General features: G+C 55.6%; 1 protein-coding gene across 1 annotated transcript in view; it reads left to right on the forward strand.

The window, feature by feature from the left end:
* The first annotated feature begins 667 nt into the window (after window positions 1-667).
* Window positions 668-26,151, forward strand: part of HPCAL1 (hippocalcin like 1) — a 108,938-nt gene continuing 83,454 nt past the window's right edge. Inside the window, exon 1 of the mRNA XM_045979393.1 lies at window positions 668-1,187. The gene's annotated coding sequence lies outside the window, so the exon portion shown is untranslated. The remainder of the gene's footprint in view (window positions 1,188-26,151) is intronic.

The following is a 26,151-nucleotide window of genomic DNA, read 5'->3' on the forward strand; positions in this document are numbered from 1 at the left end:
GGTGAGAGGCTCTGGGAAGCACAGTCCCTTATTCCTTCCCTCTGTGCAGGTGTCCTAGGAGGGGGACAGAGGAAGTCCGCAGGAAGCACAGGTCTGTCTCTCTCCCTGACTCCCAGGCCACCTGAGCCTGGGACCGAGATGTCCACCAAACCCCTTCCTCAGCAGAGACGGAAGACCCACAGCCTGTCAGGGAGGGAAGGACCAGAAGAAGCCTGCTCCTCTTCCCGTCCATTTTACAGATGGGGAAACCAAGCCCTCCGGAGTCTCAGGGACTCGCCCAAATCACCCAGAACCCGCAAAGGCGACCAGAACGGGAACTCAGGTGTCCCTCCTCCCGGTGCTCAGCTCCTTCCCAGAAAGAGGCGCGGGAAGGCTGGTGGTAACAGCTCAGGGGACCAGCGGCGAGGGTGCCAGAGGGCGCCGGAGGCGGCCTGGGCCGAATCCGGCCTCTTCCCTTTCTGGGCCACACTTCCTGCAGAGGACCGGGGAGGCGGGGAGTGGGCGCCGAGCTGGTCCCTCCCGGTGCCGCCTCCCGGCCTCTCCCACACCCGCAGGCCAGAGGCCAAGGGTTAGGGAGGCGGAACCGGCGCTCAGCTCCGCTCCTGCCCCGAAATCCACCCGGGCCTGGGGCCGGGTCAGGGCCTACGCTGGGCGGAGAGCGCGCTAAAGCGCAGTGAGGGACCCGGCTCGGACGGCTCGGAGGCCCGGCACCCGAGGGCCAGCAGGAGGCGTGGCTAGGGACAGGGGCGCGACCCGAGCGGGGTTGGTGGGCGGGGCCAAGTCTGGGGGCGGGTCCGGGGCGGGGGCGGGTCCGCAGGAAACTTGAGCGCCAGCCCCGGCCGCACGCCCCGCCCCCGGCCTCCGCCTCCGGGTCCCGCCTTCGAGTCCCTTCCTTCCCGGCGCTGGCAGGCGGGCCGCGGCGACTGCAGGCGGCGGACGGGCGGACCGGCGGACGGGCGGGCGTCTCCACCTCGCTCCCTCCCTCGCTGCCGGCTTCCTTTTGTTTTCCTGGGAGGCGATGAGCGCAGGGCCGGCGCGGAGGCTGCGGGCGCACGGAGGCCCGCGCTCCTAGCCACCCTCCCGGCCTCGGCGCGCTCGTCCCGGGCAGCGGCCCGCGCCCGCCCCAGCACCAGCTGCGCCGAACTTGGGCTCGGGAAGCCGGCGGACCGCGTCCTGCGCCGGAGCAGGTAGGGCAGCGGGGGGCTGCCGGCTGCGGGGAGTGCGGGCGTGTGCACCGGCGTGAGCTGCGACCGGGCTCTCTGCGTGTGTGTGTGTGTGTGTGTGTCCGCGCGCGTGTGTGTTGGGGTGCCTGTGTTTGCGTCGTGGAGTTGTGGGTGACCGCGGACGGTGGTGTATCCCTGGAATGGCGTGTCCTCGTGGGGATCCGTGTGTACAGTGGGTGTGCACATTTTGGGTTGCGTTTGTGGAATTGTGTGTCCGGGCGCAGTTGCTGGTGGGGACGGGTGCGGGGCGGGTGGCTGGTGTGAGCGGCTGCGCGTGGCGCGGGCAGCGGGGTGGGCGTGGGCAGTCCATCCCTGCGTGCGGAGCCCTCTGTCCCCCGCCGGCCGGCGCAGTGCGGAGCTCCAGCGGCCCCGGGGACAGCTGGCATCCGAAGGAGCTAGCGCGGGCCTCGGACAGCGTGGGCTAGCCCCCCTGGGGGACCGGTCCGTGCGGCCCACGTGGGTGGCAGGTGCGCTCCGGCCAGGGTAGGGGACCGGCTCGGCGGCCATCAGCTCCCTCCCCACTAGGCCGAGGGGCGACGGACAGAGCCGTGCTCCGGAGTTAGGAGCCCTGGAGTCGCCGTGACCCGCACTGCGACCTGGGCCAGACACGCCACCTTCTCTGGTAGAGGTTTGCTTCTCTAGCAAACGGGGACAGTTTCTCCTTCGGGGTCTGCCGTGGCATTTCAAAGGAGAACGCACCAAAGATGGCTCTTGGACCGGTGCTTGGCACATAGTAGGTGCTAAGTTAATTGAGTTAGTGTCAATTAGTGCCTCTCTTTTTTTTTTTAACACTTTTTTTTTCTTTATCTTGGGTGGGGCTATTGCATCCCCTGCCCCCCACCCCCACCCAGCACGCCCCTAACTTAACTGCGAAGCACAGAGATTCGAGAAAGTTTAGGCTGCCGGCTGCGCTGCCTGCTGGCCGCACCTCCCTGGCGGCGCCGCCTCGGGCGTGCAGCAGGGAAGGCTCCCGCGCCCGAGCTGGGGGTCCCTCTCCTGGCCAACTGCGGCGGCTGCTGAAGGAGTCGGGAGCTTTTTTGTTCAACAAGTGCCTAGTCCCCGGGGCTTGCGGCTCACGGAGTGCGCCAGCCAGGGCGTGAAAGTGGCGCTCCCCGCAGAGACGGACCTCCGGCTCCCAGGGCATCCTGGCCGGGCCTGGTCAAGCTGAACGCCATCCCCTTGACTCCCGGCCGATACCGAGCCCCCTAGAGGAGGGTGTTTGCCAGGGCCGCAAGTCCTGCCTGGGGCCTGGGCGTCGGACCCTCCGACCCTCCCCCCATCCACCCAAGGGCGGTTCTGTTGATCAGCCTTAGGCAGGAGCCCAGGGGGCCGGGGGATCCTTCCTCCTAGTCCTACACCTTAATTTTTAAAATATTTAGTTCGAAGCCTGCTACTACGTAACACTGAACTGCAGTGAACACGCACACCCTGGAACCACGATTCGCTCACAGGGAGAGTCCTGCCAACTGCAGCATAGCGCTTGCTAGACCCAGCGGGGCCAGCTGGCGGGGGCTGGCCTGCTGCCTTCTGCCAGAGCTGGTGATTCCTTCCCTCCATCGCTGTGGTTTCTTTCTTCCTCTCAGGACCCTTCCCAGTCGGAAAAACAAATAAGCTTTTGCGAAGGGAGTTGCGAACGGCATGGTGCGTGGTTTTCTCAAAATGGAGCATCCGCCTGGAAGGGGCATGAAGGGAGGTGGGGTTGAGCAGCTGGGCTGTGCCTAGGGATGGGATGTGCCTCCCGGGGTCACCTGCCCCCCCCCTCCCCCCGTGGGTGTGCTCAGGAAAGCTGGACTCCTTCGCAGGATTTCATGACACTGAAAGCTCTTACTTGGTCTGTCTTCTGCCGGCCCCAAAAGCTGAGGTCTCGGCGGTGACGGCAGGCCAGGGGACCTGGAGGAGCCAAGCGTTCATCTGATTGGGTGTGAGGGGCACACTTAGAATGCAACCTGCTTTTTTTCTGCTGCAGAAAATGATTTTATAACCTAGAGGAGAAAAGGGCTTTTCATCTGAATCCTACTGTCTTCCCCATAATCAGATTGAGTAATAATGGGGGAAAAAAATCAGGCTGGCTTTCTTAGCTCGGAAAACAGACCAAAAGCTGGGCTGTTTGTTGTTGGGGTTGTTGTTTTGTATTTTCCTGCTTAAAACCAGCCCTTTGTCTCAAGCAAACCAGTGCTTCGGCCCTAGATCTATTTCTGTTTCACTTTTGAGAATGCCTGTAATTACTGAGCTCTCGAGGTTTTGTTGGATAATGTGCTGGAGGGAAGGCCCGGTGGGCAGACTTTTAGCCTTGGGACCCTTCGGGTCCCACTTGGATGCTTTCCGTAAGGTGAAAAATAGATGTCAACGTGCGATAATAATTTGGGACACCTGGCATTGGCCATCAGATGCCGGGAAGCGCAGACTTGTGTGGAGAAACAACAGGTCAGACCCCCAGAAGAACAGAGATTTGCCCAAACCTGAGCCGGTGATCCGTTCATTTCCAATAAGCCCTCTAAAGAAGGGATCATTTCCCTTTTTTTTTTTTTTTTAATTTGACAGAGAGAAATCACAACTAGACAGAGAAGCAGGCAGGCAGAGAGAGAGGAGGAAGCAGGCTCCCCGCGGAGCAGAGAGCCTGATGTGGGGCTCGATCCCAGGACCCTGAGATCATGACCTGAGCGGAAGGCAGAAGCTTTAACCCACTGAGCCACCCAAGCGCCCCTCCAATAAGCCCTCTAGAGGGAAACTCTAAGAGACAGAAAGGAGCTCAGACTAATGCCTTCAGAATTTTATCTCAATGCCCCTTTCTGGCCACTGGGCCGTGCAGAATTAGAAATACAAGCTGTTGAGGGACAAGGAGTGGCCTCCCCTTAGTGCACAGTCCCCATGGGGGCCTCCTCCTTCCTGAGCTCTGTCTCTACCTGGAGCTGCTCTGGAGTTTCATCCAGGTAAAGGAGTAGTGCTGGCTTTTGGCCGGGGGGTGGGGGAAGAGTGTCGGGGGGAGGGGGGAGAGGGGCTTGGACCCACCGCCTTTTTTGACTCCACGTGCACACTTCCTTGTAAGGGTTGCCTTTCCCCATAGAATACCCTATTGAGCGTTTGTGTATCAGGCAGTCTGTCTCCCCCTTACGCAACCCCCCTGCCCCAACTTATCCTGGGACCTTGTATGGCCACTCGTAAATGACAAAGCACCCAGGTCACTTGGGGACCGGTGTTAATCCGGGATACTATTAAGGAGCCCCCCAGTTATTTGGCACTACGGGGTAAGCTGTTTGGCAGATGACATTTTATCTAGATCAGGATCAGGTTTGTGTTAGAACTGAGCGGGCCAGCAAGCCCTAAACCAAACTTGTTTGTGAGGGGACAATCTTCCCAATTTGTGAGTCGCCAGCCTGGGATCAATGGGGGATTAGGTGTGTTTTGCTAGTGTGTCAGTCCCGGATGTCATTGTGTTTGTGGAAGGAGGGCGCCTACCAGCCTTAATCGTGCTCTGTCTACCTTGGGATTCACTATTCTCCTACAGTCTCACTGGATTTCTCTTTGGTGTTTTCCCCGCCCACACGTAAGGCTGTGCATCTCACGTTGTCCTTGTCCCTTTGGGTTGAGTTTCTAATCAGGGGATGACAGGTAGTGGTATATGGAGACAGCAGAACAGGCTTAGGGGCTGTCCCGGTGACTCTTGCTCCATGGGGGGGGGGATGTTTCTTTCAAATCACCCCCCCCCCCAAAAGGTTGGAGTCTAGTGGCATGGGTTTTAACGTAACTTCCGGTAAGTATGAGTATGGTTTGACAGGTGGACGTTTCTTAGGCACTGATGAGCAGGGTGCAAGTCTAAAGAATTATTTTTTTTTATCATCAGGAAAGCACAGAAAATCCTTTAAGAGAGCCCTGCCTCGGCCATGTCCTTTCAAGTATAATTGAATTTCAGAGGCAAAGCTTCATATTTCTGCATTTATGAGCCATGACTAACTAAAGACACTTACGGAGAGATCCCTGGCTCTTCCTGTCGCAGCCCTCCCCTGCTGTCATCAGGTGGGCAAAGATGTCCTCTTGGGGCTCTTTTCATCTACCTTTTTTTTTTTAAAGATTTTATTTATTTATTTGACAGAGAGAGAAGTCACAAGTAGGCAGAGCAGCAGGCAGAGAGAGAGGGAAAGCAGGCTCCCTGCTGAGCAGAGAGCCCGATTTGGGGCTCGATCCCAGGACCCTGAGATCATGACCTGAGCCGAAGGCAGAGGCTTAACCCACTGAGCCACCCAGGCACCCCACCTTTTTTTTTTTTTAAAGATTTTACTTATTTATTTGAGAGCGAGAGAAGGAGCACATGAGCGGGGGCGGGGAGCAGAGAGAGAGGAAGAGACAGACGCCCCGCTGAAGCAGGGAGCCCACTTCAGGGCTCGATCTCAGGACCCTGAGATCACGACCCCTGAGCTGAAGGCAGACGCTTCACCAACTGAGCCGCCCGAGCGCCCCTTCATTTACCTTCATAAGCCAAGCGCACCCCGCCCTCCCCCGCTAATCCAGCAGCCGTGTTTTCCAGATATCTGTTGCTTTGAGCTCTTGAGGTGCAGCTCAGGTTGGCAGGAAGCCAGGAGACCGGTGGGGGGGGGGGTGCTGGCATCAGTCCCACCTGCCTCCCTCTACGAGAAGTTTCTGAGGATCGAGTGATGGGTTGGTGACCCTTGGCTAAGAAACACTCAGGCTAGTTAAATTTGTATGACCTGGGTAAGGCTGCTGTGATCTGCAGACAGGAAGAGGGCTTTGGGGGGTGTGCGGTTCTCGTGGGAGTCTCCTTCGATTGCCTCGGGACCCTGTTGCCCCAGCTGGAAGCTTCCTTTGCTCTGTGCCTCTTTTCGGCTGGGGAAGGGTCCCTTAGGCACCGTTCTACGTGCTCTCCTCTCACCTGGGCTCACATCTGTGCCCTGGCAGGTGAGCAGACCTGAGCTCTCCCCACGCTCAGACCCAGCCCTGTGGTGCACGCTCCGTGCTGCTCCACATCAAAGCAGAGCCCAGAACTTTCCTCCAAGCCGGTCCCTCTGCCTGTTGTAGTGATTGCCTCTTGCCTGCTGGTTCATTACAGCTAGAAATCTCAGGAGTGTTTCTGGGCTCTTTCCCCTTTCTTTGTCCAGGAATCCTGAGTCGGTCAGTCCTCTGAGGCCGGAGCCCTCCTCTCCGACCCCACAACTCCTACAGGGCCGAGCTTTCTCATCCCTTATCCTGGGGCCCTGCTTCCACCTGGGTCATCAGGTCACTGAGGGAAACAGATTTTGTCATCTCCCTCTACACTGTGGTCCCCGCCCCCCCCAGGCCCCCACCCCTGCTCCTCCCCACCCCAAGTTCATGCTCTTAGTCTGTAAGTGTTCTTCCCAACACCTGCTGGGTGCTTTGCTCCAAGCAGGACTCTGACTTCCTCCCTGCCAGAACCCAGTTGGGCTGCGGGTTGGGGAGCCGGCCTGAGGAGCCCTCGGACCTTGACAAGTGCTCCAAGGAAGCTCCTCCCCCTGGGCTGGGGGGCGGGCGGGGGTGGAGGGGCGCTGGCTCCCAGCTGTGCTGGAAGGGGTGCAGGTGTCTGGGGGCAGGTGGGACCAGGAGGGAGAGCCTGGTGGGGTTGCCACAGCACCTGCCTTTCTTCTCTCCCACCCAGACTTCTGTATCGGCTAAACTCCTACTCATCCTTGGGGGAAAAAAAATCTTTTTAACTAACAGCTTTATTGAGATACAGTTTATATACCGTGAAGTATACCCATTTCAAATGTACAATCCAGTACTTTTCAGCAAATTTACAGAATTGTGCAGCCGTCACCACAATCCAGTTTTAGAACCTTTACATCACCCCAGAAAGCTCCCTCCTGCCCATTTATTGTCATTCTCTGTCCCCGCCCCCATCCCCAGGCAGCCGCCAATGGGCTTTCTGTCTCTACATCTGCCTTTTCTTCCTCCCTCTCGGTTTATAGATTTGGCTGCAGGGCCTTCTCCTTGAGGCTTTCCTGGAGTTTTCCATTGAGAATTGGTTGCTCCCTCAGGCTGATCAAAGAGGCTGGGTGCTCTCGAACGCGGGCCGGCCAGCTCTTTGACATTCCTGACTTGGTCCTTCTGGCGCCCATCCCATCCCTCCCCTAGTGTCCTGACTTGGTCCTTCTGGCCCCCATTCCTCCCCTAGCGCAGGGCTGGGCCCCTGGACTGCTCCCAGAGTCTGTTGGCTGTGCTCAGGTGAAGTTGCTCTCCCCCATTTCTTTTGTCGGCTCCCGAGTATCCAGCAGGGGGGTTTGAATTTAAAGTACAGGCTGAGGCGAAAGGGGTCAAACCCATTATTTATTTATCTATTTATATATATATTTTTAAAAGATTTTATTTATTTACTTCACAGACAGAGATCACAAGTAGGCAGAGAGGCAGGCAGAGAGAGAGGGGGAAGCAGGCTCCCTGCCGAGCAGAGAGCCTGATGCGGGCCTCCATCCTAGGACCCCAAGATCATGACCTGAGCTGAAGGCAGAGGCTTAACCCATTGAGCCACCCAGACGCTCTAAACCCATTTTTTAAACGAAAAAATCTAGGATGCCTGGAGCACACCAATTCACCCAAAACCTTGGGCAAGAAGAAGAACCAAGAATGAAGCCAGTCGAGTTCTCTCCCACCCCTGTTTGGTAGGTCAGGATCTGCCCTTCTGGGCTTTTCCCAGAGTGATGTTCAGTTTCTCTTGTCAGGGTCTCCAAGCCATGGAAATTCCTTGTAGGGCATGAGCGGTGCATGGCGCGTCTCCATTTGCCCCAATACTTGGCTCACAGCTGATCGGGTAGGAGTGACGTAAGCGCGCGTGGGCGCAGGGAGGTCTCCCGGGAGGTAGACAGACAGTGGCCCTGGGAGGGGAGCACACTTGCCTGGGTTGTGCATTTCAGAAGAACTTACCTTCTTGGGTTATTTTTGTTTTTCAAGGAAAACCAGAGGAGACGACCCATTTTGCAGATTGCAAATCGAGTCACAGAAATGTACAGACAGGTAGATCTAGGTCGGGTGTGTGGGCCACTGGGTCCCAAATGGTCTCTCTTCACTGTCTGTTAACTAACACAATTAAAAAAACAAAAACAAAAGGAAAGCACTCCAGTAGGGGTAAAAAACAAAACCAAACAGAAAGCACAAATGGTCTCTCTCTCCCACTGAGGCAGAGAACTTTCTCGGTAGACAGCAAGAGTGTCTTGTGTCTTTTGGAAGATGGCGGATGTTGGGGTCCGGCAGGCCTGAGTTTGAGTCAGGCTCTGTTCCGTCATTTGTCTTCTGGGTGACGCTTTCTGAGCCTGTTCATGAAGGGATTCCGGGGCCACGTTAGACTGTCACGTGGTACGTGGGTGTAGAGTTGTCGCGGTGGAGTCATCAGATGGTCACTTATCTGTGGTTAAGTGGCGGCCATTATTGCTATTTAACGTTCCCAGGAGGCGTTCCTCCTCTGCCACTAAGGTTTTCTTCTCATATTCGGGTTTATTAGGCACCTTCTGACCCAGACTGTAGGAGCAAAGCATCTGTTGTGAGAGCCCGTGCGTGTGTGTGAAGGCCCCCGGGAGGGAACTGGTGCGGGCCGTGATTTGGAGGTCAGGGAGCTGCCATCTTGGATTGCCCAGCTCATGTCTTCTCAGAAGCCTCTCCGAGGGTCTCTGACACAGCCGTGGTGCACTTGGGGGGCTGCCCAAAGAGATCTAGGTGAGGTCATGCCTCAGATCTAGGTAGGTTGTTCCTCAGACCCAGGGGGGCCCTGATCTCTTGATCCCCCGCCTCCAAGAGTGGTTGGAACCATTTTTTGGGTTGGCTTGCGAGTGTGCTAATGTGCCAGCGGGCTGCCTGGAGACTCTCGGGAACAGCGGCAGCATTTCGATTCTCTGCGGCTGTGTGTCTGGGTCACAGCACGTTTTTTCCCCCTCCAGCAGCAAAATGCTCAAGTCCCTGCTTCCTTCCTGTGCATTTAAGAGACGTTTCCAGAAAATAGAATTGACGACAGCTCCCCACCCTTCCCTGTCACTCCCATCCTTTCCCTTTGCCGCGCCGCAATCCATTTTTGGAGGGAAGCGGGAACCTCTCAAAATCAATCATCTGGGTTTAGAAACAAATCATGTCCAACATCGTACGATTTTCTGTATTTACATGTGGGGCTGGGGAGTCACTCCTGCCAGAGTGAGTGTGGGATTCTAGAAAAGCCTGTGCCCCAGCCGTGGGCCCAAGGCAGGGCTGTGGGTGGGCAGGACTGGTGGCTTTCTCTCTCTCTCTCTCTCTCTCGCTCTCAGCCCTCTCCGAAGCGTGGGGCGGCAGTGGCAGGAATAAGCCTTTATTAAAAATCCTCAGTCATGCAGTGCCAATCCCATGCTTGGTGACGCAGCCTGGACAGTCTGGCTCGGCTTCCAAGGGTGGGAGACGAAATCTGTTGGCTGCTTTGCCTTCACTGGGTGTCTTTCGTGTAAGTACGGGAAGCTAGGAAGAGGCCTGGGACAGGTGTTGAGGCTCGGCTTTCGTTCACGCTGCTCCTTTGGCCCTTGGGGTCCATTCTTATTCTCTGGGGTTTGTTTGTCCCTCCTCTTTCTCTCTGAAGGTGGGATAAAAAATTGCCGCTTTTATTAGCTTATGTTCTTGGTGATACGCTATTATCTGCCCTCAAAACAAATGGCCTGGCTGATTGTTTTCAGAGCCAGCTGTGAGGAGAAAGCTCATGCATTTGGGAGTGATTTTTGCTGTCGTTGGAGGAAGTAGGGGGAGGGGGTTTGTAGCACAGGTGAGGAATTCCAGGTCCTCTCGGCCAGGGCCCCCCAAGCAGTGTGAAGATCTCACTGTGGCCCATTTCTCCTTCCCCTGGGCTTTGTCCTGGGCCACATGCTGGCTTCCCAGCACACCCGTGTTACCGGTCTCGCCGTCACTATCCCCGTCATCACCACCATCCCTATCCCCGTCATCACCATCCTCCTCCCTCCTCCTACCGTCATCGCCACCATCACCGTCGTCTTCCTCGTCACCACCATCCCCCCCTCCACCATCGTCACCATCCTCTTCCTCCTCACCATCATCACCATCATCACCGTCATCACCGTCATCACCATCACCATCATCACCACCATCACCATCATCACCATCATCACCATCACCATCATCACCACCATCACCATCATCATCATCACCACCATCACCATCATCACCATCATCACCATCACCAATATCATCATCATCACCATCATCACCATCATCGCCATCATCATTCTCCTCCTCCTCATCGCTACCGTCATCACCACCATCACCATCACCACCGTCATCACCATCCCTATCATCACCGCCGTCACTGCCGTAACCATCATCATCCTCCTTATCAGAATCATCACCGTCACTGTCACCATCACCATCATCATCATCATCGCTGTCGTCATCATCACCTTCACCGCCGCCATCAACACCACCATCCGGTCTCCACATTGCTTCCCCATGTTTGGGTCACACTGCTTCGTAGAGCCCATTTCGGTTGAGTGAGCTGTTCTTTGCTGACAGGTTGTTAGGAGGGTTAATGAGGAGAGTTAGTACAAGATGATGGTAGGCATAGAGAACCCAAATGGGTGGGTGATGGAATGTTACTCTAACAAAGGCTTCATGAGACTCATTGATCTGGAATATTCTGGGAAAAATCCCACCCGTGATGGTTAATTTTATGTATCAATTTGACTTGGCTAAGGGATGCCCAGATAACTGGTAAAACTGTATTTCTGGGTGTGTCTGTGAGGATGTTTCTGGAAGAGATAAGCATTTGTGGGACGCCTGGGTGGCTCAGTTGGTTAAGCGGCTGCCTTCGGCTCAGGTCATGATCCCGGCGTCCTGGGATCGAGTCCCACATCGGGCTCCTCGCTCGGCAGGGAACCTGCTTCTCCCTCTGCCTCTGCCTGCCACTCTGCCTGTGCTCGCTCGCTCTCTCTCCCTCTCTTTGATAAAAAAAAAAGATAAGCATTTGAATCTGTAGACCGAATAAGGAGGACCCCCTTCTCCAGCGCGTGCAGGCATCATTCAATCCCCCAAGGGCCTGAAAACAACAAAAATGAGGTGGAAGGTGGAATTTGCATTACTTGAGCTGGAGTGTCTGTCTTCCCTTGTCCTTGGAGATCAGTGCTCCTGGTTCTCCGGCCTCTGGACTTGGACTCGGACTGACACTTAGACTATCAGCTCCTTTGATTCTTGGGCCTTTGGAGTTGGACCGAATAACACCAGCTTTCCTGGGTTTCTAGCTTGCACAGTTGGGAGGCTGTGGGACTCTTAAGCCTCCAAAGTCGCAGGAGCCAATTCCAGTAAGTCTCCTTGACTGAGAAATCACCTGCCTGCAGGCCCGGGAGAGACCCGGTGGTTCCTGTTCTGTTGAGCTCCACATGGCCCTTCCAGGGAGGATACATTTGGCCCCTGTTGTATCGTGTAGGCCCTTTGCTGGCCCTCTTCGCCAGTGCTGGCTGGAACCTCACCTCCCTGGTTGTGCACTGTGCTTGTCTGCCTCTCCTAGGGCAGTGGGCCTCTTTGCATGTAGGACCTTGTGGATTTCTCCTCCATGGCCCCGCATTCCCGGCACAGAACCTGGAACTCAGTGGATGCCCAGATGTGTGCCTAAACCACGGCTTCCTTCCCTCGGCTGGAGGATGGTGGGGGAGTTGAAGTATTTAACCTCAACGCCTTTGCCAAAAGGGCCTGCTTTGCAGGCTGGATGTGTGATTGGCGGGGCAGCACTATTTTCTGTGCTCATCACTGATGGCAAGTGTTTTTTCCCTTTCGCTAAAATTGCAGCACCGTGGTAAAGAAGCCACCAGGGCTTTCTGGGCTGGCGGAACGAGCCTCATCTGATTGTCGATGTCTGGCTTTAACTTGGCATGAGTGGGTTTTCCTCTCTAGATCTCAGTTTCTTGGTTTGTCGAATGGAGCTTGGGACTAGATAATCTCTGCATTCTCTGTCATCTCTACAGTTCAGGAAAAATGTTTAAAAATGTAAACTTGAGGGGCACCTGGCTGGCTCAGTCCATGGAACATGCAACTCTTGATCTCAGTGTTGTGAGTTCGAGCCCCATGTTGGGTGTGGAGATTACTTAAAAATAAAATCTTTTTTTCTATAAAGACTTTATTTATTCGCTTGAGAGGGAGACAGACAGTATGAGCAGGGGGGGAGAGGGAGAGAGAGAAGGAGACTCCCCGCTGAGCAGGGCTCGATCTTAGGACCTAGAGATCATGACCTGAGCTGAAGGTAGACACTTAACCGGCTGAGCCACTCAGGCGCCCCTTAAAAATAAAATCTTAAAAAAAAAAAGTAAACTTGAGTTATAGGCCACACCCAGCATAAGCTTGGAGAGAATTTTCCTAGCTCTACTGACTGCAAAAAAAAATGAACATTCTAGAAAGCACAGACACCTTAGCAAGTGCTATGTCATGGGCCGGCACCTCAATTCAGAAGAAGCTGGCCCTGTGGAAGGACAAGCCTGTGAAGCACAGATGAGAAGGAAGGGGAAGGGTCAGAGGATACTGAACTTGGGGAGGTGACCTCTCTATGTTTCATCCACCCCTCTGTCATTAAGCACCTTCCTATAACTTCCTGTCCCAGGACCAGTGCTGTATATGAACGAACAGGATGGGCTCACGGTACGAAGGCGGGGAGCGACGTCGGGGGGAGCACAGAAGCCTGGCCGGGTCGCGGCCAAGTTCTCAGGCCCTAGATCTGGTGCCTGAGTCAGGAGCTGTTGACTATCCCTTTAAGAGGACACACCCAGGGAAAACCAGTGCAGAAGATAGAGCCCTCCTTTTTGTAATGGTGCAACTCTATTCTTGCTGGGAGGCCCTTACCGCTGACGATCACCAAACTGGTAGACTCAACTTTCTGTTTTGACGAACCATGACTCAGGGTGAATTAGGGAGTATTTTAGAAGACAAGGAATTGTGTTATTCTTGGACGAAAGCGTGTGTTAACACAGACTCCTGAATTAATTGAGCTAATGTAATTATTGAGAATTCTTTGAGGGTCACCTGGGCGGCTCAGTGGGCTAAACAGCCAACTGTCGGTTTGGGCTCAGGTCAGGTGCTCAGGGTCGTAAGATCGAGCTCTGTGTTGGGCTCTGTGTTCAGGCCAGAGTCTGTTCAAGAGTCTCTTCTCTCTCTCTCTGCCCATCTCCCTGTGCTCTCCCCAACCCCATAAATAAATAAATAAATAAAATCTTAAAAAATAATTCTTTAAAATGACCACATTTATGGTTATAGGCTGCTAGGTTTTTGCTAAAGGGGTTGAAAACAAGCAATTTCGGCATCTCTCCTATATATCCAGGGCTGGGGAGCAAGGCATAGAACTATATGGACAGTTTCACTCCCATTATGTTTATGAGGGGGAAAAAAAGGAGAAAACACGAGAAGGGCATACACCGAACTTTCAACAGTGGTTGAGTCTGATGGTTTCATGAGTGGTTTCTCTTCCCTGCCTTTTCATATTCCTCTACACTCTGAATTTTCACCAATGGCTGTGTATTACTCTTGCAACTAGAAGGGAAAAAAGGTTTTAAAAGGAACCCCAAGGACACATTCCTCTGATAACCTTGTTTACCCTGTTATTTGCTTAGCAAACTTTCTTTTTATAGTCAGACTGTCTGGAACCCATGAATTCCATAGTTGTGATGATTTGAATTAATGGAAATTTATCGTAATGCATCATTAGAATTTGCTAGTCTCATCTAAATTCGATGCGGAGTAACTTTATTAACTGGGTATGAAGAAGAATGTTGTGAGCCTTCTTAGAAATTCACCATTTCAACATGGCAAAGGGTAGAGTTTGTTTAAGGTCGAGAATATGCTGCTTTTTTACTTGCTCAAATTTGGGGGTTCCCTTTGTTTCTTGATCTGGAGGAGCCTTTGTGGCTCCCACTGGGTCTGTCCAGGGTGTTTGAATGAGGTGGTCGGTGTCCTCACCCCGCCCATGGCTGGTCTCGGCTCTTACTGGTTTTCCTTTGCTTTTCTCACCACCAGGTGTTCAGCACAGTGGCTTTCCTCCAGGGATGATCTCCTTGCTGTTTGTCGGTCAAGCTGCTTTTCAGCTCCCTTTTTGAAAATAACTTTTTCTGTTCCTCATCCTTGACCTCCCTGGCTTCATGCCCGCCTGAGAGTAGAGCCGCTGGTCTTCATCCTCTAACAGTTGGAGGCGAGCCCTGTGCTGCTCGGGCCTTGGACCTTGCAATGACTTGGGTTGGTGTTGGGTTGACATTGGGTTGACGGTCTTTCCTTACTGGCTGGGGAGCAGGACCCCCACAGCCCTTGTTAGGGCCATGCCTGACTTTTGGTGGCATCACTCCAGACGCTTCTTAGGCTGCTTTTTTTTTCAGACGTTCAATCTGCCTGAGTCCAGGATACTGAGTAAGCAGTGGGAGGTTATGAAGTTGAGGCCAATCATCAGAGGGCTTGGCTACCATGAAGGATAAATTGCAGGGTGAATGAGGGAGAGGTCCTGGTGGCTGGGCCATATAATGTGAAATGCCAGATGTTGCCTCTGCTCCTCGCTCAGAGTCTGCTTACAGTTCCCTGGATTTGAAATTTAAAAAAAGAATCACATCTTTATGGTCTGAGGTCCATATTTCAGATCCCGAGCTAGAAAATAGTTGTCAGCAAAATTCCGTACACATCGGGTAGACGATGTCAGGATCTTAACCATAAGGAACCCATATTTAAAAAAAAAATCAGTCTGGCTACAGTGTTCAGAAATTATTATTTTTGAAAGCTGGGTCCTCAGTGTATTGTAGGATTCCACATGGAGGCAGGAAGGAAGGCCTCCAAATCACTGCAAACAGGTAGGTTACCATGGAGACCGGGCGTGTCCCTGTGGTTTCCCAGTTGTCCTGGAAAAGGAGCAAGCCTGACTTGTATTTCTGAAATTATGCGTGTGAATTAAAATTTTCTAAACAAAGGTCATACGTTTTGTGGACTTAGACTAGTGATTTCTGACATGATTTTGCCCTTCTTTCTGCTCGTCTAATTGTCAATGCTATGTACCCCTGCCTTTCCTGCCAGAAACACTAAAAAAAAAAAAAAAAAAAAAAAATCAAGGGAACACCTACTGGAAACATCAACCAGAACACAAAATCTTTTAATAAAGCTAGGGATGCTCTCTTTAGCGCGAACGATGATTACTCTACAGTTTGGCTAATTAGTTCTGCTCTTTTGTCTTGCACACCGGGCTGGGCTCTGGGCCCTGGGGACCGCCAGTGAGCACGATGTTGGAGGCCCTGCCCTTGCCAGGCTGGTGTTCTGGTTGTGACCCATAAGGAGACAGCGTGAAGCCAGGACGGATCCAGCGTGAAGCCAAGGAGGGGCCCTGGGCCGATCGGCAGCCGGCTCCCACCAGCAGCCACGGAGCCACAGACAGCCTCCCACAGAAACAGCAGCTGCAGGCTCGTGGCGGGCCTCCCTGCCTCCCTCTCTCTCTCTCTCTTTCTCCTGCCGAATGCTTCCTTCCGCAGAGAAGGCGTGTCCTCTCTGTCCTGCCTGCTGCACGTTGTAGTAAGCAAGGACCTGTGCCACCTCGCCCCTGGGTGGCCCGTTTTGCACACGCTTGTTGACTGGCGGGGACCTCGAGTGCGCTCGTCACAGCCTGCAGAGGCTGCCGGTAGGCACGGGGCAGAGCTGGTGGCCACACTGGGCATCGAGGACGTCGAGGAAGCAGCAGACTCCAGCCTCCGTGCATCCCGTGCTTAGACCAGCGGTCATGGCCGCAGAGAATGCTGTCATCTGAATGAGAAAACCACCCTCAGGCCCCCAGGGTCCGGGGCCCCAGGAGACTTCCTGCCTCATTGAGCTGTAGAGGGTGACCCCAGACTAGAGCTGTCTCTTCTTGTTTTGTTTTTTTAAAGTAGGCTCTGCGTCCCCCATGGATCCCAATCTGGGGCTTGAACTCACAACCCTGAGATCCAGAGCTGAGCTGAAATCAAGAGTCGGGTGCTTAACCGAGTGAACCACCTGGGGTGGGGGGCGCTGAAGATGTCTCTTCTTGACGCTGGACTGACTTCTGGTCTAAGGGACAGTGAACACTGTTCTTTTCCAAAGGAGAAAAGGCACCTGCGCGGACTCGGTCCCTATCTTGCTCCCCTTCCCAAGGTGTAAACAGCGCCCACTGTTGCTTCCCCATGCGGGTCCCTTGGGTCTGCTGGAACACAGCCCCGGGAATCCCTTTCTTCATCTGACGTGGGAATTATAAAACCCTCCCTCCCCGGATTGTTGTAAGAAATCGCCGTTAGAAGTCTTGTAAACGATAAAGTGCTGTATTCGTGGAAAGTTACCATCATTGTCATCATTAATCTTTTTATATTCACATCCTGTAGCCCCTGACCCATGGTGGCCTAACTGCGCAGGTCTACCTTGCTGGGTCCTTATGCCCGCTCCCCTCCCCCGAAACCAAATTCCGAGTCTTCTGCCCTTTTTCTTCTCCCACTTGGGCTTCCCATTTCCCTCCTGCAAGGTGTCAGCCCACAGCAGAGGCCCGGAGAACCGTATTGTCCGAGACTCACAAAAGAAATGGAAATTTGTATCTGCTCCCCCGTCCTCTGGGACTCCTGGATCTTCTCCATCTTTCTAAGTCTGCCAGGAGGGAAGTCACTGGCTGATTGTGTGTCAGGCAGCCTGGAAACTTACTGGTCAGATTAAAAACACTTGTTCAAATACAGACGGTCAGGCTGGGCGCAGATCAGTTACGTGTTCAGCAAGCAGGGTGTTCCCCGTCTGGGGTCTTGGTTCTTGGGTTATGGGGAAAGAGAACACTCACCTTGATTCTCATCCTTTGAGGAGAGGACGCCTCCCCTCACAACTTGGTGAGCCCCACACGTCCTTCAAGAAGCTTCGAGAAGCTACGCCTTTTCACCTGCCTGCGCCCTGCGCACCTGATTATTGTTGTTATCAGAGCATCTTTTAGAGGGAATGGCATGAAAAAGTATGTCTTTCTTCCCAGCACACAGAGTCCCCTGGGGAGTGGAGACCAAATGTGTTCCCGTCCATCTCTCTGTTCCCCGTTAGGCTGCGCGTTGGGGCTGTTACTCCCCTTGCCACGGAGGTGGATGTTCCGTGGCATTGGCGGGATGGGACTGAGGCAGCTCCAGATGAAGGCTCCCAGGTGAGCCCCTCACAGTTGTACCCCTTATACTTGCAGCCGTAGAAAGGCACCCCTGTCTCCAGACTCGAACCACACCTCGTTCAGGATGAAAATAGTAAAATCTCGGGTAACCAGCACCATCCCGAATGGCCGTTGATCGTGGGCCATGAGAATTAGCCCTCATTCATTCATTCGACACACAGTCGCCCGCAGTGCCTGCTCTCTGGCTGGAGGGAGGTGTCCGTGGGGAGGAAGATACCTCTTGGAGCTCCTCTTGGAACTCACCTGTGCTTCCATTGCTCGTCCACACGCCTTGAATGGACACAGAAAGCATTCGAATCAGATTACTCTCTCAGTGTGATGCCAGGATAGTCGAAAGGATGAACTCCAACCTGGGGAAGGTCCTACTGTCTTCTCAGGAAAAAAAGGAGACTGAAGCAAAACCCTCCTTCCAGAAAGTCAGCGAAGAATTTTTCCAAACATGAAAACGTAAATTATTAGCTTTCTTCGGTGCTTTCTCCGGTTTGCCTAGGAAAAACTCCCTCGCTCTGTTGTTATTAACAGGGCGAAGCCCAGAGGTTTAGTTATGTAAAAGCCAATTAAAATAAATTAAATGCAAATACTGTTTCATTGTAATGTAAATTTTGGGGACTGGATCAATCAAAGGTTGTGGAAATGCCAAAGTTGTTAAGACATTGGTTGCCATGACAACAGCGCTCTGTCTCGAGTGGTCGGTTCCTGGGGAATTCTTGGGGGGCCTGGCTCTTGGAGTGACTGCGTCTTCCGGGGCAGGGGCGGAACTCTCTGGAGGGAGGTCCCAGTCCAGCCAGGCCGCCTGGGTCATGACCTTTGGGGGAAGCCAGAATAAGAGTGCCCAGGGCAGGTGAAGGAGCTGCTCCTGGTCCCGCTTTGTCTGTCTTCCCTGCCCTTTGGTGAAGGTGCTGTTTTTTGTCATCTTGGGGGGACCTTACCTGCCCTGTCGCTCCATTCTGGGTGGGGGTTGGGGGGTCAGGTGGGTTATTCGGGTGGAACCCACCAGCTGCCATCATCACACCTTCTCAGGGCTTTCAGTTCACAGACAAGGCTCTCCTCTCCAGCCTTCATTTCATTTTGCTCCGGAGTCCCGGCCTCTGGGGCCATAATTATCTTACAGGAGAGGGATTTACAGATGTTGGAATTCAGAGCGCGACTTGCCCAAGGTCTCAGGGCCCTAAGATAGCCGTGCCAGGATTGCCGTGGGCTCCTGAGTGCCGGGCAGAGATGGCGCTGTGTCCCACAGAGGCCCTGGGGACCCACGCTTCCGAGCCTTTCCCTGCACCTGCTTCCGCAGAAGCCTGCGCAGACCTGGTCCCCTCCTCCTCCAGACTCCAGCAGACCAGGCCTCTTGGTTCCTAACGCTGGGCCCAGAGCCGCCATGATGTTTCCTTTGGGGTGTCCCTGCAAAGAAGCTTCCCAACACGTACGTCCTTTTAGGATGTCAAAATCCCACACAGCAGGTGCCTATGAAGCCGCTGCTCTCTTAGCGGGAGGAGGGCCCGGAAGCATCCGCCAGGTGCTAATTAGTGCCTCGGCGGGGCTGCGGTCCAGGGCCTTGCGGATGAGACCCCACGGGCCTCTTTCCGCTCCGTGGAGGGGGCTGGGATGGTTGGGAGATGCTGCCGCGGTTGGGGGTCCTTAAACTCTGTGGGAATGAGGGTGTTGCCCTGCCGTTATGTCACCTTCCACACACCAGTCCGTTCACAGCCCAGACAGAGCGACAGCCTGATTGTCAGCGGACCGTGAGGCCCGGGAGCAGGCGGAGGCCTGTGAGACTGAGGGCTGCAGGTGGGCCGTGGGCTGCCCCGTGGCCCCTCTCTGCTGTAGCCATGCTCCCTTTCGGCGTGCCTGCCCGCTGGTGCCCAGTGATCACATCGGGGTGGAAGAATTCCAGAAGGTAGCGGTTGCGCTGGAGGACAGGTGCGCTCTCCCAGTCTGGCCTGGGGGTGTAGAGTTTAATGAACTTAGCCACATTTTCTTGGAGTTGCTTCTCAGAGTAAGCGCGGGGGGTGTCCCTGCCTCACGGGGCCCCTGGCCACGGGGCCACAAGCAGATGCTGCTCCAGGAGTCGCGGGGAGGGTGGGAGGTTGCCCTGAGCGTGAGCTGAAGGAGGCTGGTGTGTCATCTTCTCGTCCTCAGACTCTTTGTTTTTTAAAGATTATTTATTTGTCAGAGAGAGAGAGAGAGAAAGAGCGAGCACAGGCAGACAGAGTGGCAGAGGGAGAAGCAGGCTCCCCGCGGAGCAAGGAGCCCGATGTGGGACTCGATCCCAGGACCCTGGGATCATGACCTGAGCCGAAGGCAGCTGCTTAACCAACTGAGCCACCCAGGCGCCCCTCGTCCTCAGACTCTTTAAAGTGGGTGCTGGGAACCCTGTGATTGGTCCTGCTTTGGACACCTTGACCTTTGACACTCTTATCCTTGACCTCCCAAACCTTGGCAGGCCACTCTTTGGGGGCGTGGGGGTTGGGGTCTGGTCGTGTTGGCTGGACACCCGGGCCAGGAGTGAACCCATCCGGGGCCTGCCTTCGCCTCCGCCCCCAGCCTCGGTGCCCTCACCGGTGTGCTAGGCTCCGCCGGCTTTCTGTGACTCAAGGGGAGAGTGCGCAGGGCTGGCTTGAAGTCGGGTGTCCTGCGTGAGGGATTCTCCTTACTCTCAGCGGCAGTGCTGACAAATACATGAGACAGGGCGTTCCTCCCTTCGGGGAGAATTGGGGCACTGTCACTTGACACATATTCTGTCTTTTAGAGAACGCTTCTCCCCATTCCCCCTCCCTTGCACTTTGAAGTTGGCTGGTGCTTTCTAACAGATGCTCCGGGCTCTCAGCCTGGGCCTCGGGCCACCGTGTCCTCCCCCAGATCCACCCCGCCTTCCAGCTGGGCTGGACCGTCGCCACCCTGCAAACACATCAGCGTGTCCTTCTGGCCTCCAGCTCGCTGTCTTTGCCGTCCCTCCCTTACCCAGCCAGAGTGAGCTTTGTGTCCAGGTGGCCAGAGCACATGGGGCTGCTCCCCACTTTGACCTGTGGACCCCACATCTTAGAGGGACACGGCCCAGAGCCTCTCTGCTGCGGCGTCCCCAAGGAGGGAGCCCGTGTGGGGCACGCGCTGGGACTCCTCTTTCCCGGGACCCCAGCCCCGATGCAGCGTGTGCGAGGGCTCCTGTCGTCTGAGTCTACCCAGAGTCCAGCCTCGCCTTCCCATCACTCCGTGACTTGCAGCCGTGGCTGAGAATCGGAGAAATCCTTGCCAGTGTTCTAGACTGTGTTAGAATCTCAAAATGTGCATTTCGTGGCTGTTGCTTCTATAACCCCAGAACGTATAAAACGGCTGCCTGGGGGGCTGTGGCGGGCCTGCTGTCGGAGGGGCCGTGCCCGTTGCCTCTCCGGATCTCCCGCGGCTCCGTGAGCCCCGCACAAGTCACTCGAGCCTCAGGGTCCACCTCCTTAACTGTACTGGCCTGGTAAGGCTGGTGTGAGGATTCTATGAGCTCGTTTATGTTAGAGTGCTGTGTTCGTGTTAGTTTCTTAGTGTGCTTCTAAGACGGAACAGGAACCAATTTGCCGGTCATCTGTGGGCGTAAGTACTCTTACCCCCAGCCATTCGGAACGAGAGCCTTGCCTTGTTCTGCCGGAGAATGGTGTTCTTCAGAGCCGGGTTGTATGGGACTGAATTCTCCGGGTGGCATTCTTCACAGCCGGCATTCGCTGATGACTTACTATATATGTACTCGCAAGTGGGTAATTTATGGTTCACACTCAGCCCGTAACTTTTCATTTCCCGGCTGATGTATCAGAAACTGCGTTTGTAGCGGCCTGTAAGTGTGGTAAGCGGAAAAGGACATAAGCTGAGGCCGTTTCTGTCCACAGCTGTGTGTGTGCTTCTAGAATCCTGGCCCCGTGAGGCAGGGAGGGGGTGGCTGAGGGGCCGCCCTGTGCACCCGGCTGTGTGTAGGCTCAGGTGTGTTCTCCAGCAGGCCGGTGGTGGCAAGGATCCCACTGCACGGTGGGGATGCTCGGGCCCAGAGAGGTTAAGCAACTTCTCCGAGGGTTCACAGCTCAGAAGTGACGATGTGCCTGGAGGTCAGGTGTGTCCCACTCCAGCTTGGGACAGTGCCTTGCTTGGAGCAGGTGCTCAGTCAGGTTTTGTCCAAGATCTGGTCGACTCACCCACCTGAATATTCTGTACCTAGACATTCAGGCCCATTGGGGTGTGGGGGGTTTTGAGGAAGATGATTAAAATGCAACTTCCTGGCCGCAGCCCACCTTGCCGGCATTGGGGAGAATAGGGGTGAGCCTCAGAATGCCTTTGAGCCGTTCCGGGGGTCTCTGAACCCACACGTTAGAAACCACCATTCCTGCTTTGTGTTATCCATCTCCTTCACGGTCACGTGGCACGCAGGATGATGGCCTCCCCGACTCCCCCCACCTCCCCGGACGGGGTCCACATCCCTGATCTAGTAAGGTAGCCAAGTCAGCCTTACATGGGAAAGGGCTTGGCAGTGCAATTAAGATCGGGGATCTTGGCTCAGGGACCGTGTCCCAGACTCTGCAGGTGGATCCGCGACCCCCAGAGGGAGGAGCCTCCCGCAGCTGCAGTCGGTTTGACGCGACGTGACTGAGAACGGGCTGGGAGACGCCGGCCAGCACTGCGGCTGGCTTGGCGGAGGAGGACGGGGCCACCAGCCAAGAGATGTAGGCGTCCGTTTGGTGCTGGGAAAGGCAGGGAAGCACTTTCCTCCTGGGAGCCTCCGTGCAGCCCTGCGGCCCCTCTGTCCCAGCGAGGCCAGTCTCTTCCTCGTCACTTCCTGCTCTCCCTCCAGAGCGTCCCCCCTTCCCGCCCCTCAGCCCCCACAGCCCAACCCCTGCCCGCGCCCAGAGTCCAGGACTTCAGGGGGCCTCGGGCCAGCGTGGTTCCCAGTCGCGGGAACTTGGAGTTCAGGATCCGGCAGTTTGTGCGCATTTAAGTAGTGCTGGGCCCATCTTGTCACATTTTTCCTGCGTGACGTGGTCTAACCGTCAGAGGGGGTGTAGGCCGTGACCGTGACCGTGACCGGCGGTGCGGGGCTCCAGGACCCCGGCTGCTTCTCTGTAGCTCACGCCCTCCTTCCACCTGCACACTTGGCCTGCAGGGTCTGCAGCCCTCAGAGCACTTCCTGTTATTTAAATCTTGGTCCTTTTGATTTTTTTTTTCCCTTTCAAGCTAGAGACTTGACTCTGTACAGTTTTGTGGTGAACCAGATGCATTTTCTTTTTCCGAGCGGCCCGGTGATCTCTGAGTGTGTGAGGAGGGCCTCGTAACGGGATCTGTGAGGCCCCCTTGGTGCTCCCCATGTAGACACCTCTGATGAGGAGGAAAGATGATCGTCTTGAACTTTCGGGGAGACCTTTACCAGGCATGGAATGTTCTCATAGGAAATGGTCTTAGTCCTTTAAGGAGAGTGGTTGGGAACATTTTCTTTGGAGAGGTCTAGGGCACTTGGGTCCTAGGCCTCCCTGCCCCTTACTGGTAAGTTCCTTAACTGCGCCTCTCTCTGGTGGGGGCCGTACACATCAGAAGTGTGTTCTCATGGTCCTGGAGGCTAAAGTCTGGAGGCCTTCTCTCCTTGGCTGTGGACAGCTGCCTCCTGACTGTGTCCTCACAGGGTCGTCTCTGTGTGTGTGTCTGTGTCCTGATTTCCTCGTCAGATAAGAGCACCAGCCAGATGGGACTCGGTCATTCCACTCACTTCTGTAAAGAACCTGTCTCCAAGTCTGGTCGCATTCTGAGGTCCTAGGGTTGGGGCGTCAACGTATAAATGTGGGGGAAACGTACACCTCAGCCCACAGCTGAGTTCCCATTCACATGGGAGCTACAGTGCTCGCCGGAATCAGGTTGGTAAGGGATTAATTTGAATGCTGATGTATTTAAGTGCTTGGCACACTCAAGAGGTGGCAGCCAGCACGCGCTGTGGAAAATTTGGAGGGATTTTTCTCGAGTGCCTCTTGCATGCCAGGTCTAGGTTCTTGCTAGACATTAACTTGCTTCACACGCCGGCGGTTGCTGTCCGTGTTGTGTTTCTGGAAATGTGGATCCTATCCACATCTATCCAAGGCCGTAGGTACTTGGGCCCCACACCAGGCTTTGGGAGTCAGACACTGCTGGGCAAGGGCCTGGGAATTGCATTTTAAGTAAGTATTCCCAAGCACACGAACCGCAGTGCGAGCCCCAGGCTCCCGTCCACGGCCCTCTTGCTGGCTGCCTTGTCATTATCTTGGTCCACACTTACCCCTCTCCTGTGGGCTGGGCTGTGCCCCCTTCCCTGGGCGGCTGGCTCCCTTTCCACCTCATGCGTCTGTCCGTCTTCCCGGCTGCAAGAGTGACTTCTTTGAGCCACATGGCCCCCTGCTCTACACTCCGAGGCCTTGCCAGCAATCTGAAGAAGGCAGCTCGAGCTCAGGGGACTGCCTGGCGTCCAAGTGGGTCCTGCCTGGCCTCCTGCCCACCTCTCTGCCACACTCCATCTGCTGAGCAGGGCACCCCTCCTGCCTCCTCAGCTTTGCACGTGTCCCCCCCGCTGCCGGAGGACCCTCCCTGGCACCCCTCCTCCTGTATTTCCTCCCGCCTGTGTTCTCAAGCATGGGGCTCCTTCGTGTCCTCTGTGGCCCCGAGCACCGTTTCCGAACCCGGAGACACTCAGGAAACGTCTGTCGGCCGAGTGGATGTAAGAAGTGATTTCCAGGGTAGGAGATGAACTCCCAGTAGCTTTCGTGAGGCCGCATCACGGCCCGCGGCCAAGCCGAGGTGGTCATCTGTTTTCCTGGGTGTGCTCCTCGGGTGAGGCCGTGCTTGCCTTTCACCGAACACCCCCACACTGTGGTGAGTTCTCAGGTTTTCTACGGTTTTGGTCTCCTCTGTTCACGGCCGCTTCTTCCTCCCCGTCTGATCCTCTGGGGACTTGCAAGGGATCCTGGCGTCACCTGTTGTCATTTCACCAGGGAGCTCCATGTCACCTGTTGTCAGCTCACTGGGGAGGTCTGCGTCACTGTGTCATCTCAGGAGGCAGCCCTGTGACACCTGTCGTCATTTCACGCCCCTGGCTCCTGGCGGTGCCGTAACCCGCCGCACACATGGGCTGCCGGCCCCGAGCCTCAGTGTGAGTCCGCCCCAGGCGGGGTCTGGTTGAACTGGGGAGCAAGGGGCGAGCAGCCCTACCTGCCTTCCCATCTCAGCCCCCCACCCCACTCCCCGTGGGTGCATTTTAGTGAGGTTCTGGGAGAAGTTCCTTTTTTAAATCCTTAGCCAAAGTGTCTGAAAGCACGAACCCAGGCAATCTCTAAGGCCCTTCCCGTGCCAGCCTTCTTTGGCTTCTAGAACAAATCCTTCATAACCATCAGTGGATTTGCTGGAGGTCCACGAGGTCAGGTTGGCCTGTCCCGGCTGTCACTAGGAGCTGTCGTGGTCATCCAGAAATGGCAGGTGCGCCTGGCTGAGAGGGAAGGCAGCGTGGGGTGTGGTGGGGGGGCTGGCATTTGTCGGACTTTGGGTGTCCGTGGCGCCCCCCCCCGCCGGTCACTGGGTAGAGCTAGGTGGCAGGCAGGGAGCTTGCTCCGGGTGTACAGGAGAGCCTGGGGCCGTGGCCTGGAGGGACCGCAGCTTTGGGGAGCAGGGTGATGTTGGGGGGTCCATGCCCCAGCTGACAGGTGGTGGCATGTGCCAGAGGCTGAGCGCCCTGGGCTTCTGTGGTCGGTCAGCGAGGGCACCTGGTCATCCCAGTGACCAAGCCCGAGAGAGAGAGCACAGCCTGCCGGTGAGCTGTGATGGCTTTCCTAAAAGTGTTTCAAGTCTCAGCCTGTTGAACTCAAAAGTTTCGTTCCGAGTGGGATTTGCCCGGCAGTGTGTGGAGACAGGCTGCTGTCTGTGGACGTCCCATGTCACGCCGTGAGCGTCCCGAGTGTGTCCCTCCTCCCAGGGCGGACGTGTGGCCCTCTTGCCAAACAGACAGACAGACAGACGGACAGGAGAGAAGAATGGCTCATGTTGCTGGGACAGTGTTTCCTTATCTCGCGTCCTCTTCCTTCCTACTTCCATGGAAGATGCCAGAGGGCGATTCTGGGGGAAGTGACTTGCCCGAGGTCACACAGAGTTGAGGTCACACTGGGACCCGAGCCCTGACCTGTCACCACTTTCCCCCACGCCTCCCCCAGCCGACCGCCTTTTTCCTCCGCGTTCACCGTTCACTCCATGGGAGGCCTCACAGCAGCACGACAGTCACCATGTTCTCTGACCGTTTCCCGGACGTGTGTTTAAGGCCCATCGGCCTGGCCCGCCTGCCCAGTGTCTTGGGAATTGTCTCTGTGACTCCCATTCCTGTCTGGGCAGGTGGCGGGATGGGGGTTGCGTGCAGGGAGGGTCCCTGAGCTCCCGGCCGAGCTGCTGGCTGTCAAGGAAGGAACCATCCCCACACGTGGTAAGCGTTGGGGGACCTAGACTCAGGAGCAGGGCAGGGGGTGGGTCTCTGTGGCCTCAGAGGGGAGAGCACAGCCCAGATGAGCGGGGATGGAGCCAGCAGGGCTCGGGGGTGGGGGGCACTCAGCGGACAGGCCATCGCTCATCGGGACCTCCAGGGTTGGTGGAATCTTGTTGGGCTCGTTGCTCAAGACAGGCCAAGGGTTAATAACACATCCAAGGTCAGGAATGAGGAACGGGGTTAGGGCTGCGGTGGTCAGATGTGGAGGGTGGGGGACTCTCACTGACCTGGCCCAGCAGGGCGGGTGGGGGCAGCCAGTAGGGACTCTGGGGCGGCCGGGCAGCCCAGGCTCCGTCTTTTGT

The sequence above is a fragment of the Meles meles genome, chromosome 15 (assembly GCF_922984935.1).
Source record: "Meles meles chromosome 15, mMelMel3.1 paternal haplotype, whole genome shotgun sequence".
In the NCBI taxonomy this organism is placed as follows: Eukaryota; Metazoa; Chordata; class Mammalia; order Carnivora; family Mustelidae; genus Meles; species Meles meles.